Source organism: Schistocerca piceifrons, unplaced genomic scaffold (assembly GCF_021461385.2).
Source record: "Schistocerca piceifrons isolate TAMUIC-IGC-003096 unplaced genomic scaffold, iqSchPice1.1 HiC_scaffold_954, whole genome shotgun sequence".
NCBI classification, from domain to species: Eukaryota; Metazoa; Arthropoda; class Insecta; order Orthoptera; family Acrididae; genus Schistocerca; species Schistocerca piceifrons.
The window spans coordinates 650,001-657,500 of NW_025729228.1; the positions used below are offsets into that span (position 1 = coordinate 650,001).

The following is a 7,500-nucleotide window of genomic DNA, read 5'->3' on the forward strand; positions in this document are numbered from 1 at the left end:
TGAAGAGTTATTTCCAATATGCGACATTCCCGCTGTCCGTATACATGGGCCGCGACCTGTACCACTGACGAGCGAGAGACGCGATCGCGTTGCTCACTGTACGGCGTCCGATACCGAGCCATCAGCATGTCGGTCCCCATGCGCGTTGCACTCGCACTCGCACTCGCACTCGCAGTCGCAAAAACGTGGCGCAAATATATTACGCGGAAGAGTTATAACAGACCGAGCCCCACTGCATGGGGGAGTCTTTGTCACTAATGTACACAGATGGAACATTTTGGACTGGAACCAGATTACCCGTACACACGGCGCTGATTAGTAATCAATGCAGAGCCATCAAACTACAGAAAATATATACAACTGTCCGTATACATGCTGAAAGAGTCTGCCCACAATGGGAACCACACGTCAGCCAGACACTCTGATCACGCACCACTCTCTGCTTCTAACAGGCGCACATACAATACGTAAGCACCAGCATGGAACAACATCCAGTGCATCCTCTCCGCCACATTACACAATCCACACTATCACAACCAGACCAGGAGGTCCATGCGGAAAATAGAATATCCCACCCTTTCGACATCCACCATTGCGCAGATAAGGCACCAACACCCACACATGTCCTATACAACGGTGCACCCAACATCACAATAGTACCTCCTGTCACAGCGCACAAACAATGACATGAGTCAAAGACACAGGTCTGACACAAGCATAGAATTGGAGCGCCGCCTCTAATAAGCCAAAGGTGCATCCTGACGTGACAAATCTCATCATGTCACAAGCATTCACTTACTATAATCACTATCAACGAACCTGCCGCCCCCGCCCCCGCCCCCCCCCCCCCCCCTACACCTTTCCTTACAACAACGTGTAACCTAACCTAACCTATGTTGTACCTTAACCTAACCTATGTTGTGCCTTAACCTAACCTATGTTGTGCCTTAACCTAACCTATGTTGTGCCTTAACCTAACCTATGTTGTGCCTTAACCTAACCTATGTTGTGCCTTAACCTAACCTATGTTGTGCCTTAACCTAACCTATGTTGTGTCTTAACCTAACCTATGTTGTGTCTTAACCTAACCCATGTTGTACCCTAACCTAACCCATGTTGTCCCCTAACCTAACCCATGTTGTCCCCTAACCTAACCCATGTTGTCCCCTAACCTAACCCATGTTGTCCCCTAACCTAACCCATGTTGTCCCCTAACCTAACCCATGTTGTCCCCTAACCTAACCCATGTTGTCCCCTAACCTAACCCACGTTGTCCCCTAACCTAACCCACGTTGTCCCCTAACCTAACCCACGTTGTCCCCTAACCTAACCCACGTTGTCCCCTAACCTAACCCACGTTGTCCCCTAACCTAACCCACGTTGTCCCCTAACCTAACCCACGTTGTCCCCTAACCTAACCCACGTTGTCCCCTAACCTAACCCACGTTGTCCCCTAACCTAACCCACGTTGTCCCCTAACCTAACCCACGTTGTCCCCTAACCTAACCCACGTTGTCCCCTAACCTAACCCACGTTGTCCCCTAACCTAACCCACGTTGTCCCCTAACCTAACCCACGTTGTCCCCTAACCTAACCCACGTTGTGCCTTAACGTAACCCACGTTGTGCCTTAACGTAACCCACGTTGTGCCTTAACGTAACCCACGTTGTGCCTTAACGTAACCCACGTTGTGCCTTAACGTAACCCACGTTGTGCCTTAACGTAACCCACGTTGTGCCTTAACGTAACCCACGTTGTGCCTTAACGTAACCCACGTTGTGCCTTAACGTAACCCACGTTGTGCCTTAACCTAACCCACGTTGTCCGCTAACGTAACCCACGTTGTCCGCTAACGTAACCCACGTTGTCCGCTAACGTAACCCACGTTGTCCGCTAACGTAACCCACGTTGTCGCCTAAACCTGCTCTGTAATTGTTATACGACTCGTTCAATTAGTGTAGTGTTGCCCACCCGCAACCCTCGCAATATAGTTCGCTACTCGCACTGCCCGCTCCCCTGTGTATCGCTTCATGTTAAACACCTTGCAAGTCTTGCTGACTTTCCACATGCTCCTGCTGTACACTGTAATGTGGATGGCAGCAGGACGTACATGCCGCCCCCCGCCCCACCCCTCCCCACGTCCCCACCTTGCCCCCTGCCTTCGCAAGCTGGTTGGTGAGAAGTTTGCATGTTCAATGCCCTTCGCATGCGACGTACTCAGGCTACGTTGTGGTGCGGCCTGTGTCAACTGTCCGCTGATGTCGTACGCATAAACCACAATCTGTACTGCACATTCGTCCTTATGTACTGAATGATACATCGTGGCACATGTGTGACCGTACAACGACTGCGCCCAAAAACGGCGGACCATACAGTGCAAATATTGTGCACGCAGCTACGTGTCGTCTCCCTATGAGAGCTGGATTGCAGTGTGGTACGCCATAGAGACGTGTGGGAGGAACGGACGCCGTGGATGGCGATCAGCATGAGCTGTCTGTTGATGTATTCGGGCCTAGTCGTCTCTCCTCAAACACCGTGATAGCATGGTGCACCGCGTTCCATATCTGCGACATGCTACAGAGGCCGGTTGACAGTCGTTCGAGCAATGGACATCGCATACGTACGGGGGCCACCTTCCACGTATTGTCTAGGCGTGCACATTTTGTTGCGTGTATGTGGGCAGACGTAGTGTGGCGTGACACCTGACACAGGCATGCAATAATCGTTGAAGTTGCTAATGGCGATGGACGCCTACGTTTTCTGGTGAAGTTACGCAAATGAAGAAATGGTAACCCGTTGTGGTGCGGTTGTTCTCGCTAGGGGTGAATCGGTGATGGCGACGATAGGTTGAGGTACTAACCGGTTGTTCCAGCGATACCCACCATGCCGATGAAACTGAACGGCATCTGGGTGTGAAGCGATACGCGGCGGTGGCTGGGTGGGACCGTCCCCGGCCGGTGAGGGGGCGCCTCCCGGCGTGCTGGCCGCGCGGTGCGTGGGCGCACGCGCTACAGCCGGCTGGTGGGGGCGGCCAGTGGCAGGCGCGCCGGCCGACGGACGCGGCAGGCGTCGCAGCTGCGCGCCGGCGCACCCTGCGCGCGGCGCCGTGCGGCCAAAGTAGGTCCTCGCGGGCCCGGTGCGAAGCGCGGTGGACATCTTCAGTGTGCTGGTCCGATTGAGGACTGTGTGCGTTGAGGATGCGCCGCCGCCCGGCGCTCGGCGCCGCGACGCCGTCTGCTGCTCGGTCGCCCCAGCGGTTCTCGCTGGTGGTTTGTATCGCAGCTGTGCGGATGTGTTGGCGCGTGCGCTGTGCTGGGAGAGTTCGCTTCGGCACCCAAGTGGGGCTTTTGTCCTTCTGTGGCGCTGGCGTTGGAGCTGCCGGTCACCGTAGGTGGCGCGTGTTGTCTCCCGCCGGCAATGCCACGACAGCACGCTCCCGGGCCTCTGTCGGCAGCGGCAAGCTCAGTTGGGAGCACGGGTGGTCGCACCGAAAGCGTCTACTCGCCTAACTCCGGGCGATTGCGCCTCTCTCGAACCCGACCAAGTACTTGGGACGGCGCTGCGCGCCGCCGGGACCTGAGAGGGTTTCGAGGTGTATTGTGCAGGGGAGCTCAGCCTCCTCCTGTTTGCAGAATGATTGAGCGAACGCTTGCGTGTTCGCGCGGGCCCCCGGGACACACTCCCGGGCGGCCGGCTGCTCAGCTCTAGTTGACGCAGCTCCCTGGTTGATCCTGCCAGTAGTCATATGCTTGTCTCAAAGATTAAGCCATGCATGTCTCAGTACAAGCCGCATTAAGGTGAAACCGCGAATGGCTCATTAAATCAGTTATGGTTCCTTAGATCGTACCCACGTTACTTGGATAACTGTGGTAATTCTAGAGCTAATACATGCAAACAGAGTCCCGACCAGAGATGGAAGGGACGCTTTTATTAGATCAAAACCAATCGGTCGGCTCGTCCGGTCCGTTTGCCTTGGTGACTCTGAATAACTTTGGGCTGATCGCACGGTCCTCGTACCGGCGACGCATCTTTCAAATGTCTGCCTTATCAACTGTCGATGGTAGGTTCTGCGCCTACCATGGTTGTAACGGGTAACGGGGAATCAGGGTTCGATTCCGGAGAGGGAGCCTGAGAAACGGCTACCACATCCAAGGAAGGCAGCAGGCGCGCAAATTACCCACTCCCGGCACGGGGAGGTAGTGACGAAAAATAACGATACGGGACTCATCCGAGGCCCCGTAATCGGAATGAGTACACTTTAAATCCTTTAACGAGTATCTATTGGAGGGCAAGTCTGGTGCCAGCAGCCGCGGTAATTCCAGCTCCAATAGCGTATATTAAAGTTGTTGCGGTTAAAAAGCTCGTAGTTGGATTTGTGTCCCACGCTGTTGGTTCACCGCCCGTCGGTGTTTAACTGGCATGTATCGTGGGACGTCCTGCCGGTGGGGCGAGCCGAAGGCGTGCGACCGCCCCGTGCGTGCTCGTGCGTCCCGAGGCGGACCCCGTTGAAATCCTACCAGGGTGCTCTTTATTGAGTGTCTCGGTGGGCCGGCACGTTTACTTTGAACAAATTAGAGTGCTTAAAGCAGGCAAGCCCGCCTGAATACTGTGTGCATGGAATAATGGAATAGGACCTCGGTTCTATTTTGTTGGTTTTCGGAACCCGAGGTAATGATTAATAGGGACAGGCGGGGGCATTCGTATTGCGACGTTAGAGGTGAAATTCTTGGATCGTCGCAAGACGAACAGAAGCGAAAGCATTTGCCAAGTATGTTTTCATTAATCAAGAACGAAAGTTAGAGGTTCGAAGGCGATCAGATACCGCCCTAGTTCTAACCATAAACGATGCCAGCCAGCGATCCGCCGCAGTTCCTCCGATGACTCGGCGGGCAGCCTCCGGGAAACCAAAGCTTTTGGGTTCCGGGGGAAGTATGGTTGCAAAGCTGAAACTTAAAGGAATTGACGGAAGGGCACCACCAGGAGTGGAGCCTGCGGCTTAATTTGACTCAACACGGGAAACCTCACCAGGCCCGGACACCGGAAGGATTGACAGATTGATAGCTCTTTCTTGATTCGGTGGGTGGTGGTGCATGGCCGTTCTTAGTTGGTGGAGCGATTTGTCTGGTTAATTCCGATAACGAACGAGACTCTAGCCTGCTAACTAGTCGCGTGACATCCTTCGTGCTGTCAGCGATTACTTTTCTTCTTAGAGGGACAGGCGGCTTCTAGCCGCACGAGATTGAGCAATAACAGGTCTGTGATGCCCTTAGATGTTCTGGGCCGCACGCGCGCTACACTGAAGGAATCAGCGTGTCTTCCTAGGCCGAAAGGTCGGGGTAACCCGCTGAACCTCCTTCGTGCTAGGGATTGGGGCTTGCAATTGTTCCCCATGAACGAGGAATTCCCAGTAAGCGCGAGTCATAAGCTCGCGTTGATTACGTCCCTGCCCTTTGTACACACCGCCCGTCGCTACTACCGATTGAATGATTTAGTGAGGTCTTCGGACTGGTACGCGGCATTGACTCTGTCGTTGCCGATGCTACCGGAAAGATGACCAAACTTGATCATTTAGAGGAAGTAAAAGTCGTAACAAGGTTTCCGTAGGTGAACCTGCGGAAGGATCATTACCGACTAGACTGCATGTCTTTCGATGTGCGTGTCGTGTCGCGCAACACGCTACCTGTACGGCTCGCCGTAGCCGTGCGCCGCGTGCGGAACCACGCGTGCCTCTCAAAACTAGCGGCAATGTTGTGTGGTACGAGCGCTGAAGCGCTGGAGCGGCTGGCCTGCGGCACCTGGCGCCTGGCGCCGGTTTTGAATGACTTTCGCCCGAGTGCCTGTCCGCTCCGGTGTGGAGCCGTACGACGCCCGTCGGCCGTGAGGCCGTTGGACACAGAACGCTGGAACAGGGGCCGCCACACGCCTCACTCCCGCCTATGCGACCGTCTCGAAAGAGACGGCGGAAACTTGAGAAAAGATCACCCAGGACGGTGGATCACTCGGCTCGTGGGTCGATGAAGAACGCAGCAAATTGCGCGTCGACATGTGAACTGCAGGACACATGAACATCGACGTTTCGAACGCACATTGCGGTCCATGGATTCCGTTCCCGGGCCACGTCTGGCTGAGGGTCGGCTACGTATACTGAAGCGCGCGGCGTTTGCCCCGCTTCGCAGACCTGGGAGTGTCGCGGCCGCCTGTGGGGCCGGCCGCGTCTCCTCAAACGTGCGATGCGCGCCCGTCGCCTGGCGGTTCGCATACCGGTACTTTCTCGGTAGCGTGCACAGCCGGCTGGCGGTGTGGCGTGCGACACCTCGTACAACGACCTCAGAGCAGGCGAGACTACCCGCTGAATTTAAGCATATTACTAAGCGGAGGAAAAGAAACTAACAAGGATTCCCCCAGTAGCGGCGAGCGAACAGGGAAGAGTCCAGCACCGAACCCCGCAGGCTGCCGCCTGTCGTGGCATGTGGTGTTTGGGAGGGTCCACTACCCCGACGCCTCGCGCCGAGCCCAAGTCCAACTTGAATGAGGCCACGGCCCGTAGAGGGTGCCAGGCCCGTAGCGGCCGGTGCGAGCGTCGGCGGGACCTCTCCTTCGAGTCGGGTTGCTTGAGAGTGCAGCTCCAAGTGGGTGGTAAACTCCATCTGAGACTAAATATGACCACGAGACCGATAGCGAACAAGTACCGTGAGGGAAAGTTGAAAAGAACTTTGAAGAGAGAGTTCAAAAGTACGTGAAACCGTTCTGGGGTAAACGTGAGAAGTCCGAAAGGTCGAACGGGTGAGATTCACGCCCATCCGGCCACTGGCCTCCGCCCTCGGCAGATGGGGCCGGCCGCCCGCGCGGAGCAATCCGCGGCGGGGTCGTGTCCGGTTGCCTTTCCACTCGCCGCGGGGTGGGGCCGTTCCGGTGTGCGGTGGGCCGCACTTCTCCCCTAGTAGGACGTCGCGACCCGCTGGGTGCCGGCCTACGGCCCGGGTGCGCAGCCTGTCCTTCCGCGGGCCTCGGTTCGCGTCTGTTGGGCAGAGCCCCGGTGTCCTGGCTGGCTGCCCGGCGGTATATCTGGAGGAGTCGATTCGCCCCTTTGGGCGCTCGGGCTCCCGGCAAGCGCGCGCGGTTCTTCCCGGATGACGGACCTACCTGGCCCGGCCCCGGACCCGCGCCGCTGTTGGCTCGGGATGCTCTCGGGCGGAATAATCGCTCCCGTCAGCGGCGCTTCAGCTTTGGACAATTTCACGACCCGTCTTGAAACACGGACCAAGGAGTCTAACATGTGCGCGAGTCATTGGGCTGTACGAAACCTAAAGGCGTAATGAAAGTGAAGGTCTCGCCTTGCGCGGGCCGAGGGAGGATGGGGCTTCCCCGCCCTTCACGGGGCGGCGGCCTCCGCACTCCCGGGGCGTCTCGTCCTCATTGCGAGGTGAGGCGCACCTAGAGCGTACACGTTGGGACCCGAAAGATGGTGAACTATGCCTGGCCAGGACGAAGTCAGGGGAA

The 7,500-nt window shown here is 56.4% G+C and overlaps 2 non-coding genes and 1 pseudogene across 2 annotated transcripts; all 3 read left to right on the top strand.

The window, feature by feature from the left end:
- Nucleotides 1-3,718: 3,718 nt before the first annotated feature.
- On the top strand, nucleotides 3,719-5,627 carry LOC124773538. Its single transcript, XR_007014782.1, has one exon. It is a non-coding gene; the product is annotated as a small subunit ribosomal RNA (ribosomal RNA).
- Nucleotides 5,628-5,979: 352 nt separating this feature from the next.
- Nucleotides 5,980-6,134, top strand: LOC124773416. The gene has a single exon (XR_007014663.1). It is a non-coding gene; the product is annotated as a 5.8S ribosomal RNA (ribosomal RNA).
- A 188-nt stretch (nucleotides 6,135-6,322) lies between these two features.
- The window catches only part of LOC124773697, a 4,222-nt pseudogene continuing 3,044 nt past the window's right edge, over nucleotides 6,323-7,500 (top strand).